The 11,223-nt window shown below is 50.1% G+C and overlaps 1 pseudogene; it reads right to left on the bottom strand.

Moving 5' to 3' along the window:
- Positions 1-525: 525 nt before the first annotated feature.
- On the bottom strand, positions 526-10,055 carry LOC131740756 (aflatoxin B1 aldehyde reductase member 4-like; annotated as a pseudogene).
- Between the last annotated feature and the right edge of the window lie 1,168 nt (positions 10,056-11,223).

The following is an 11,223-nucleotide window of genomic DNA, read 5'->3' as shown; positions in this document are numbered from 1 at the left end:
TGAATGTAAAAACCATTCCACTGCATCCTGGGAGGTTTTAGACTTCTGGGTGGTGGCTCCAGGTGGTAGGTTTTTGCGCAGATTGTTCTGTTGATAAGTATTTAATGAGGTAGTTCTGAACGAGAGAAAATCTACCTCAGGGTGTATGGCCCTCTTTTTTTCTGTCGCGTGTAGAAGCGTGAAGGCCACCTGCAGCCCCGATGTCGAGAGGTCCCGCTGGGTTCAGGGCAGGAGGCTGGGAGGCCCTCCCACCGCCTCTGCCCTTTGACGGCTAGTCCCTACTCCTGCCCCCTTCTCACCAAGCCTGTGGGAGGATGAGAAACAGCCTCCAGGCTGCAGAGGAAACAAATTCAGCAGGTTCACCGTGGGCCTGGGCTGCAGCCAGGTTAGTGCCTCTCTACTCAGATGGGGATCGCCTGAGTGGATGCAGCCCTGGCCTTTTTCCATGGGAAGGCAGCTGGGAGTATTAACAAGAACACGGGAGACAAAGGGTTTGTGAACTGGGACCGTGAGGAAAGACCAGCTGCATAAAGCAGCTGTAAGTCAGAACTGACTGGCTGAGAGAATAAAAGAGGTGATAGAGGGAGTGCGTCCTTTGCCACCCCAAGGCAGGGCTAGGCCTAGCGGAAGTAGTTGGGACATTCGTGGGCAGACAGGTGCCAGGCCTGGTCAAAGGCCTGCACGACGGCCGGCTCCAGGGGCTCTCCCTCAGCGGCCACCAAGTTCTGTTCCAGCTGCTCCAAGCTGGACACGCCCAGGGTGACTGCGTCCCTCTGAACGCCCTGCAAGGGGAGACGGCCAGACGTCCACACGCTAGCGCACCACAGTGACCCCAGTCACACACACCCCCTCCCACCCTGCCCCTGCCAAGACCTGCAATCCAAAGTCTATACCCTGTGTTATTCTGCACAGAACTTACATTGCCTTCGAACGGCTGTACAGCCCTGCTTCTCTAGACGCACACAGGCAGACCTGAGTTCCCCTCTGCTGCTCTGCAGCTGGGCGGGTTTGGGTTAGTCATGTGACCTCCCTAAGCTTCAGGCTTTACTTTGCAGGGTGGTTGTGGGACTTTTTTTTGCCGTGCCTTGCAGCATACAGGATCTTGGTTCCCCAACCAGGGATCAAATCCATCCTCCCTGCAGTGGAAACGCAGAGTCCTAACCACTGGACCGCCAGGGAATTCCCTAAAATTTCATAAAGTACTTTGCTTCAGGCCTAGCACTTAACAGGGGCTCAAGAAAGAGGCACCATTAGTATGTGATGCCCAAGTTGGAGGAAGTTGTTGGGAAAGTGGGATGGCAGGGAGAGGGCAGCCCTGCCAGGGACACAGAGTTGGCCTCTGCAGAGCAGGCAGCCAGAGACAGATAAATGCTAATGCGGAAAAAATGTAGGTTTCAGCATCACCCATAGCTTCTGCCCTATCTCATGTAGCCACAGTTAGGTGAAGTGGCCTCTGAGCCAGTTTACTCATACGTAAAGTTGGGATAATTATACTTACTAGGGCCAGTAGTGTTTGTCATGTGACACTTAATAAACTTCTCTAAGTACAGGAATACCACCCAAAAGACCTGGGCCATGGAGACATTTCAGAAGAGGAAAAGGAGTAATCCAGAAATCACGAAATAATCACGCAGCCCTCTCTTCCACCTCCTCCTTCCTACTTGGAGCTGGGAGTGGTGGTACCTGTACCGGAGGGCAGCCGAGGTCATGCTGGGAGCGCTGGTGCCATACGCAGCCTGCAGGGCCTTCCCCACCAAGGCAACAGCCTCGAAGTAGTGCTTCCAGAAGCTGGGTGGGTGGAGAGGGTGTCACAGGTCAGGACGCTGGGATTCCTGCAGGACACTGGTCCCTGAGGCACTGAGGGACCAACATCTCAAATGGAGGTTTTGTTTCCCTGAACAGCAGAACGCATGTGGATTTCTGGGCCCCTCACTGAGGTGATTTCAGCCCAGTGGTAGGAGCAGCGGGGATACAGTGGGCAAGGATCCTTGCATTGAACATGCTCACCGGATGCGAACAATACAACTCCCCAGATCAGGACCCAGGAGTGTCTACAACACCACACCTTTGTGCCCCGGGTCACAGACAGGACAAACCCTGGCTCCAGTCCTAGCTCTGGCCTTGGCTCAGTCACTTGCCTTCACTTATCTGCTCAGTGAGGAAACACCCCAAGCCAGCCCCACACGGTGAGTGCAAAATGTAAAGGAGATAACGGACCTGCAGTGCTCTGTCAACTAGGTAGAGCAGAGAAGGTGAAAACTATCAACCAGGATCCTCCAGGGGTGAGGCCTAGACACTGGTGGTGTGACAAGCTCCTTGAGAGACACTGCTTAGGGCCATGGCTCCTAAACCTGGCCAGACAATCAGAAACCCTGGCAGGGGACTTCCCTGGTGGTGCAGTGGTTGAGAATCTGCCTGCCAATGCAGGGGACACAGGTTCAATCCCTGGTCCAGGAAGATCCCTCATGCTGCAGAGCAGCTAACCCCGTGTGCCACAACTACTGAGCCTGCGCTCTAGAGCCCATGAGCCACAACTACTGAGCCTGTGCACCTAGCGCCAGTGCTCTGCAACAAGAGAAGCCACCGCAGTGAGAAGCCCGTGCACCGCAACGAAGAGCAGCCCCCACTCGCCGCAACTAGAGAAAGCCCGCGCGCAGCAACGAAGACCCAATGCAGCCAAAAATTAATTAATTAATTTTAAAAGTCCTGGGCCATTTCAACAAAACTAGCATTGGAGCCTTGGAGACTCAGCTTCTATAAATCTTGAAAGATTAGGAACTTTCCAGCAGTCCACAGATAATGTCTAAATTTGATAAATTAAGGAATAGCAGTAAAGTGTATGCATGAGAGATCTCACAGTAAATGCCAGAGGGAAGGAAAGCTGTAGGAGTTAAAAAGCATCACCTTGGAGGAGTGCGACTTGGAAAGGGCTTGCTTCTAGCTGTGGGCATGTATTACTTTGACAACTTTTTCAAACTTGCAAAAGTGAAAAAAAGGAAGGGAAGAAGCCTAGTCCCAACAGATGTTCAACTATAACTTTAGACATTGATGACAGTGTTATTGCCAAGAGTTTACAAAACTTAGACTCAGTTGCCCCAGGAATCCCAAGTTCCAATCCAAGGTTTCTTCTCCCACTGTGGGCAGGGGGTAGGCTCTTCCCAGGGAAAAGACATAGTCTCACAGACCTGGTGGAAGGTCCAGCGCTCTACGCATTCCCAATCCAGGCCCACAATCACTCCCCAGAGACACTGGCGAAACTTTAGGGGTAAATTTCTCAGTAAAGCTGGTGGGAATCCAAGGGCAAAGGTCTGAGCACAGGGGGGGGTCCTGGCCCCCAAGGAAGCAGCCCCAGGGACTCCCCATTGCAAACTAAGGGGACCTATGCCACCTCCCACCCTGATGCAGCCCATCCCCAGCTCACCGATTCCTGTAGATCTCTGCCCAATTGGTCCCAAAGAAACGGCCCACAGGTTGTTTCCTGTCCTTGTCCTCATACTTGTACTTGCTGGTCAGCAGGCCCCCTGCGGGAAGGCTGTAATCAGATCCCCTGGCACAGCTCCCAGAGGCTGCTCTGGACCGGAAGTGGGGGTGATGATGGAGGACCCAGGAGGGATGGAGGACCCAGCCCAGCCTCTTGTCAAACCCTTCCCTGCTTCCCAGGTCTGGGACCAGGCACCCCCAGGGTCAGGAACAGAGAGAAACATGGCCAGGAAGACCCTTCCATCCTGGGGCGAACCCGTCCCCACAGCAGCCCATAACCCATACCAGCCAAAGGGTTTTAGGCGTAGAACCTCAGTCCTGAGGCAGGGGAAGAGCTCCGTCTCCACTTGCTGGGTGGTGGCGTTGTACATGCCCTGCAGGCAGAAGGGCCAGCTGGAGAGGGCCCATGGGACCCCACATTTTCCTGTGGAGAAACTCAGTTCAGACCTTAACAATCAGGCAGATACTTAGTGGAGCTGGTGGAGAGGGCTCATGCCCAAGGAAAATTCATTCCTTCAGCCGACATTTCTGAGCACCACGTATGGCCTGGATGTTGGATTTCCATCCACAAGCCAAAGGACAAAGCCGCTGCGTTCAGAGATTTATTAGTGAGGTAGAGTGTTACCAAACATACGCAACAAAAGAGACAATCATAATACGCTCGTAAGTTCTGTGACCAGTGCCTGGCAGCAAGTAGGTGCACAAACATTTGCTGAATGAATGAGGAGGAGAAAAGGAGGACCTGAGATCTCAGGCTCCTCTGGGCTGTCAGGAAAGGCTTCCAGAGGAAGAGGCATCTAAGTGAGACCTGGGCAGTCCTTCCAGGGAGGGCGGCGAGGAGTGTTCAGGCTGACTGCAGAGCGAGAAGCAGGCAGGATGGGGAGCCAGAGCCAGAGAGAGCAGGCGCCTCTTTGCCAGGCTGAGGGTACCTCGGAGCCATCATCCTGTAGAGCAGGGGAATGGCTGGTATGGAGAGGGCACGGGGAGGGGCCAGGAGGACCCGGGATCAGCAGGCACCCAGGAGACGGAGGCATCTGCAGCCCTGGCCTCACCTGGTACATGGTGGGCAGGACCCAGTTGTTGCTCTTGCACAGGGTACAGATCTCGCCCACTTCCCAGGCGGCATAGTTGGAGAGGCCAAGCTCCACAAACTTGCCCTGCAGGGGAGAGGCCAAGGTCAGAACCCACTGCAGCCCAGAACACCAGGAAGGAGAGACTGGCTGGGGACCCTGGGAGTGGGGTCTGTCCCCAGCTCTGCTGGGTCTGTCCCCAGCTCTCCCTTCCCCAAGGAGGGGAGCAGGGGGGCCGCCCTCACCTCCTGGTGCAGCTGGTGGCAGGCACGCAGCGTCTCTTCCGTGGGGGTGCCGTGGTCCTGCAGGTGCAGGTAAAAGAGGTTCACTCAGGGGCACTGCAGCCGCTTCAGTGACGTCTCCAGCTGGGACCAGAGGCTGTCAGGCTTCAGAGACTTTTCACCCACTGGATTGGCCTTGGTGGTGATTTTCACTTTGGGAGGAGAGAAATGGAAGTCCAAGTCAGTTTACCAAACTCTGGAGAGGATCTAGTGTAATGGTTAAGAGACAGACCTGGGTTCACACCCCAGCTCTGCCAGTTAGAGCTCTGTGACCCTAACCAAGTTATTTAACCTCTGTGAGCCTCAATCCCCTCAACTGTAAATGGAGAGTGATATCTTGTCGGGAGGCCCCAAGGATTGATCAGAACTTTGATAGATTTGCTCATTATGAGCTGCTAATGTTATTACGATGACTATTTACCAGACAGCTGGGTGTGCCACGCCTGGTGCTAAGGGCTGGAGGAGGAAGGCCAGCACCGGATCCCTGCCCTCAAGGACGCACAGTCTAAGGGGCCACTACAGAGTAAGTGAGGCCGGGATAAGCACAAGTTGGGAGAGGAGCCCTGGGAGTTCAGGGAAGGCTTTCTTTGAATCTGAATCTCCAGGGGCAGTCAGAGGCCACCCAGAGGCAAGAACGTGGCACGTGAGGAGCCATGCCTGCGATCCCATGGATCTAAAACACCAGGTCCACGGGGGACACAAGGCAGGAGAAGGGGCCACAGACCAGATGGATACAAAGGGCCCTGAGTGCACCCCTTAGAATCTGACTTCAGGGGGCCACGGGGAGACTCTGAACACTTCAGCCAGTGAGCTAAGCTGTCAGCTTTGCAGTTTTGAAAGATGACTCTGAATGAAGCACAGACAAAAACCTCAGGGACAGGTCTGGAAACAGGGCAAATGGCAAGGAGACTGCGGCAGGAATTCAGAAAAGAGAGCAAGAGGCCTCAACTGGGGCCCCAGGGAAGGAAAGGCAAGATATTTCCATCAGAGAAATAACCCATTGAGAAAAGACTGGTGTTGTGCTGCCTGTGTGAGTCAGGAGTGAGTTAATCAAATACTTTTCTCCCCACCCCCATTAAGAATCCCAGGTGGGGGCTTCCCTGGTGGTGCAGTGGTTAAGAATCTGCCTGCCAATGCAGGGGACACGGGTTCAAGCCCTGGTCCTGGAAGATCCCACATGCTGCAGAGCAACTAAGCCCATGTGCCACAACTACTGAGCCTGTGTTCTAGAGCCCGTGAGTCACAACTGCTGAGCCCACAGGCCACAACTACTGAACCCACGTGCCACAACTACTGAAGCCTGCGCACCTAGAGCCCGAGCTCCGCAACAAGACAAGCTACTGCAATGAGAAGCCCGCGCACCACAACGAAGAGTAGCCCCCGCTCGCCCCAACTAGAGAAAGCCCGTGTGCAGCAATGAAGACCCAATGCAGCCAAAAATAAATAAGTAAAATAAATAAATTTATATTTTAAAAAAAAGAATCCCAGGTGGCTGGAGTGATAGGTGAGGGGAAAGCCCTCTGCACTGCTCACACTTGGAAAGTCGCCTCAGCAGGCCAGACCCCTTGAGATGGGAGAGAGCAGGCTGGAGGGTTGGAGGGCTACTCACTGGAATTTTCCCTCCCACCATCTCATCCCCCTCAGTCCCCTCCCCTTCTTGATGTTAACTTCAGATCTGAGTTTTAAGAACTTTGGCCCAGCTAGTTCCAGCCTGACGGAGGGAAGAGAAGGAGGAGCTGGAGAAGAAAAAGCAATCAGAAATAAGACCAGCCTAAATGTCCATCAACAGATGAATGGATAAAGAAGATGTGGTACATATATGCAATGGAATATTACTCAGCCATAAAAAAGAATGAAATAATGCCATTTACAGCAACATGGATGGACCCAGAGACTATCATACTAAGCAAAGTAAGTCAGACAAAGACAAATATGATACCACTTATATGTGGAGTCTAAAAAAAATGATACAAATGAACTTATTTACAAAATAGAAATAGACTCACAGACTAAAAACAAACTTATGGTTACTACAGGGGGAAGGGGTTGGGATAAATTAGGAGTTTCAGATTAACATATACATACTAATACATATAAAATAGATAACCAGCAAGGACCTACTGTATAGCACAGGGAACTATACTCAGTATCTTGTAACAACCTATAATGGAAAGGAATCTGAAAAAGAATATGTACATACATATTTAGTTATACATATACATGTATATGTATAACTAAATCACTTTGCTGGACACCTGAAACTAACACAACATTGTAAATCAACTAGACTTCAATAAAAATTTAAATTAAAAAAAAGAAAGAAGACCAGAGTTGTCTAGATAGCATATGAAATGCATGCATATTCTCGTTTTGTTTCATATCCGCGCTGTGAATCATTTCACTCTGAGGAGCCCCAAAGTAAAAGATGGTAGATGGTGCTAATACTACTACTAAATAACAGGAACAGCTAACATTGCTGAGCCCTCACTATGTCCCTGTGAGGCACGTTATAAACACTTCAGATGGCATCAGACTGATGACAGATGTCCCCCTACCCCCATACACAAACCCTCCACTTAGCTACATCTGCCTGTTCCAACACTCTCAGCACTGCCAAATCTCATTGCCTTTGCACACTCATTGCCCACCCGCGCAGCCGGGAATGCCCTTTCTCCTCTTACTCCCCCTGGAAAACTAGCAGTTCTTCAAGGTCTGACGTTCCCTTTTCTGAGTGTTCCTCAGTGTCCCCTCCCAGGAAGTGGTCCCTCTTCCGGGCTCCCCAGCCACCTCTATACTCTGAGTTCCCTGGAGTGGGTTAGTGTCAATTTCCCTCCTATGGCCTTGGACGGAGGCTGGCACAGAGAGGGCAGTTAGACACCATACCACCCCCACTCTCCCATCCCAGCTACTGCCTATAGCTCCTGCGGCTCCCAGGCGCAGCCACCCTGGTGAAGCGGGAGGCACTGCCAACTAAACGGCGCACGCCTAGCTCCACGGAGCAGTCTACAGCCCAGAGCAACGAGGAAGCAGATTCCCGCCGGTTCCAAAGCCTGATCTGGGACTATGCCAGGAAGTGCCAGGGCGATATGGGCAGGATTCCTGCAGATCAGGACCGCACCTGCGGGGAAGGGGAAGGAGGCAGGGGCTGCACAGCGCCAGACTCCGTTTTCAGTGCCCCCGAGAGGGGCTAGCCAAGTCGTTCCAGGCTAGACCAGGGTTGGGACGTTGCTGAGGGGAGGGAAAAGGAGAGGAACAGAGTCAAGACAAAGCACTGTCCGGCTGTCCGGGGCTAGATGTGCACGGGGCCTGAGGAGCGGGGTGTTCACAGAGCTGCGGGGTGGCCAGTGGAGGTCGGCGCCCCGGCAGGAGGGCGAAGCTGTCGGTCCTGACCTCGGCCGGTGCATGGCTCGGGGCAGGTAAGGGGGACGGAGTCCGGGTGCCAGGAGTTACCTCTGCAGTCGCCACCGCCAAGCCCGAGCCCCAGACTGCCCAGGATGCTCTCTGAAGTACGCTAGGGCCGTGTCTATCTCGGTGTGGCCGCGCTTCCGGAAGAGGCGCACGGCCGCCCTATCTCCATGGCGCCCAGCACGGTGCCTGGCCGGCCCGGGGGGCCAGAGGCTGCTGGCGGGGTCGACAGCAACCGGGACACCGCGGTGGCGGGGAACCTGCAACAGACCGGTGGGGCGCAGCCGAGCGTAGCACGAGGCCCCGCGCGCGGTGGTCCACCGCTTTAAGGAGGGGGTCTGGCCCCGCCCACCGGCGTTTGGGGCGGAGCGCGTGGGGGGCGGGGCAAGGGAAGTACAGCGAAAGGCTGAGCGGCGCCCCGCCCCCCACGCCCGCGGCTCCCCACCTCCCTCGGCTTGGCTCCTGAGCTGTCCTGGGGTCCACGTGTTCTTCCAGACGGGGCGTTGCTAAGGGCTAAAGGTCCTCAAATGAGGGCTTGGCCCAGAGGTGATGCCCTCAGGGGTGTCCCGCAGGCCCCAGAGGTCGGCTCTGTGGTTCTCTCATCGGGACTTGCCAAAGGCTCCAGCCCGCGTCAGTATTAAAGTATTGAAAGAAAAGAACTGTCAGCCTCGAATCCTATACCCAAAGGAAAACACCTTTCAAAAAGGAAAGCAAAGACTTCGTTCAGACAAAGGTTGGGGAGAATTCATAGCAGCCAGCTTTCACTACAGCAGATATTTTTTAAACTTCTTTAGACGGAAGAAAAGTTGGATTTACACACACAAAAAGTGAAGAGTGCTGGAAATGGTAAACGCGAAGATGAATATAAAAGACTTTTTCTCAGATAACTGAGCTTCAGGTGGAAAGTAATATTATTATTATTATTATTATTTACTGCAGACATCAGTAGTTTATTGTTTGTTTAGTCCAAACACATTCAAAATGGAAACTCAAAGAATACTTTCCACCTGAAACAATTATCTGAGACATAATACAGATAACTTTTAAACAGATAACTGAGTTTTTATAAAGTTAAATATACAATTACTGTATGACTCAGCAAAAACTACACCCCGTTAATCTTCATGAACCTACATATAAAAACCTTTGACCAAGGGAATACAGTGATATATAAAAAGGATAATACATCACTTCTCAGTGAATTTCATCCCAGGAATACAGTGGGCTTTTTTTTTTTTTTTTTTTTACAGTGGGCTTTATATTTGAAAATCAATCAATATAGTTTACTATACTGACCAAAAAATAAAACCCATATCATCATCGCAATTGATGCCAAAAAAAGCATTTAACAAAATTCAATACCTATTCATGAAGAAGGAGGGGAAAAAAAAAAAAGAAGAAAACTAAGAAGAAAAGGGAATTTCCTCAAACTGCTAAAGGGCATATACAAAAAACATATAGCTGACATTATATTTAATAGTGAAAAATCTTTCCCCCTAAGATTGGTAACCAGTCAATGATATCTGCTCTTACTCCTTTTATTCAATGTTGTGCTGGAGATACTAGTTATGCCAACATATTTCAGTGTGTGCGTGTTATAACAGGCAATTTCTTACATAACTACAATGCCATTGTCACACAAAAAAATGAACACTTCTTTTGTGTCACTTAATACCACATCCATATTCAAATAACCCTGTTTTTAAAAAAAGTTTCAGTTGGCTTGAATTAGGATCAAACACGGTTTACACATTACATTTGGTTGTTATATTTCAAAAGTCTATTTTAAACTTCAGCAGTCTCACCCCTTTTTATGCATTTGCTTATGGAAGAGACCTAGTAGTTGTGCTATAGCATGTCCCACATTCTTTTTGCATAGTCATAGTTTCATTTCACTTGTTCCTCATATTTTTTGTCAAATGGAAGGTAGTGCTAATGGCTAGATTATATTCTAGCTCACCTTTTTTTTTTTTTTTTTTTTTTGGTAAGAATGCTGCATCAGTGGTACTGTGTACTTCCTGATGCATCACATCAGGGAGACACAAACAGCATGGTTGACCCACTCCTAATAATGCTGAGAGCAAGCAGTGGGTTCATGTGGTGTCAACCTGTTCCCCCCACTGTAAAGTTCCCATGGATCTTTCATCTTATGGTTTAATCTATTGATGACCTTTGCCTGAATCAATCAAGATAGAATTTTTAAGTCTCAGATCATGTTGTGTACATCCTAAATACAGATCTCTTGAGTATAAGGTTAATATGTATAACCTTCTGACTACAGTTGGCCCTTGAACAACATAGGTTTGAACTGCGCAGGTCCACATATACGTAGATTTTTTTCAATAGTAAATATTACAGTACTGCACAATCCAAGGTTTGTTGAATCTGAGAATGTAGAATCTCTGGTGCAGAAGAGGGAACCATGGATACAGAGGAACCTCATATGCAGAGGGCTGATTATACGTTATATGCAGATTTTTGACTGTGAAGAGGGTCAGCACCCCTAACCTCCACGTTGTTCAGGGTCAACTGTACTTTTAAATGAGAAGAAAAGTACAGGTATTCCTTTTTTCAATTAAACTTTTTAATTTTTGAGAAAATTTTAGATTCATATGCCATCGTAACAAATAATACAAAGAGATACCTTGTTCCCTTTTCCCAGTTTCCCTCAGTAGCAACATCTTGCAAGATACTATTTTTGTTAGGTGGAGTGTCCTATAAATGTTGATTCGATCTGCTGGTTGATGACTCTTTTGAGTTCTTCTATATCCTTTCTGATTTTCTGGTAGTTGTTCTACCTGTTGTTAAGAGATGGGTGTTGAATTCTCCAATTACAAATTTTTTAAAAAATATTTATTTATTTTGGCTCCACCAGGTCTTAGTTGTGGCACATGGGATCTTATTTTTAGTTGCGGCATGCGGGATCTAGTTTCCTGACCAGGGATGGAACCCGAGCCCCATGCAATGGGAGTGTCTTACCCGAGTCT

The sequence above is a fragment of the Kogia breviceps genome, chromosome 1 (genome assembly GCF_026419965.1).
Source record: "Kogia breviceps isolate mKogBre1 chromosome 1, mKogBre1 haplotype 1, whole genome shotgun sequence".
Taxonomy (NCBI): domain Eukaryota; kingdom Metazoa; phylum Chordata; class Mammalia; order Artiodactyla; family Physeteridae; genus Kogia; species Kogia breviceps.
Note: the sequence above shows the minus strand (reverse complement) of the source record. Positions and strands in the feature narration are given on the sequence as shown.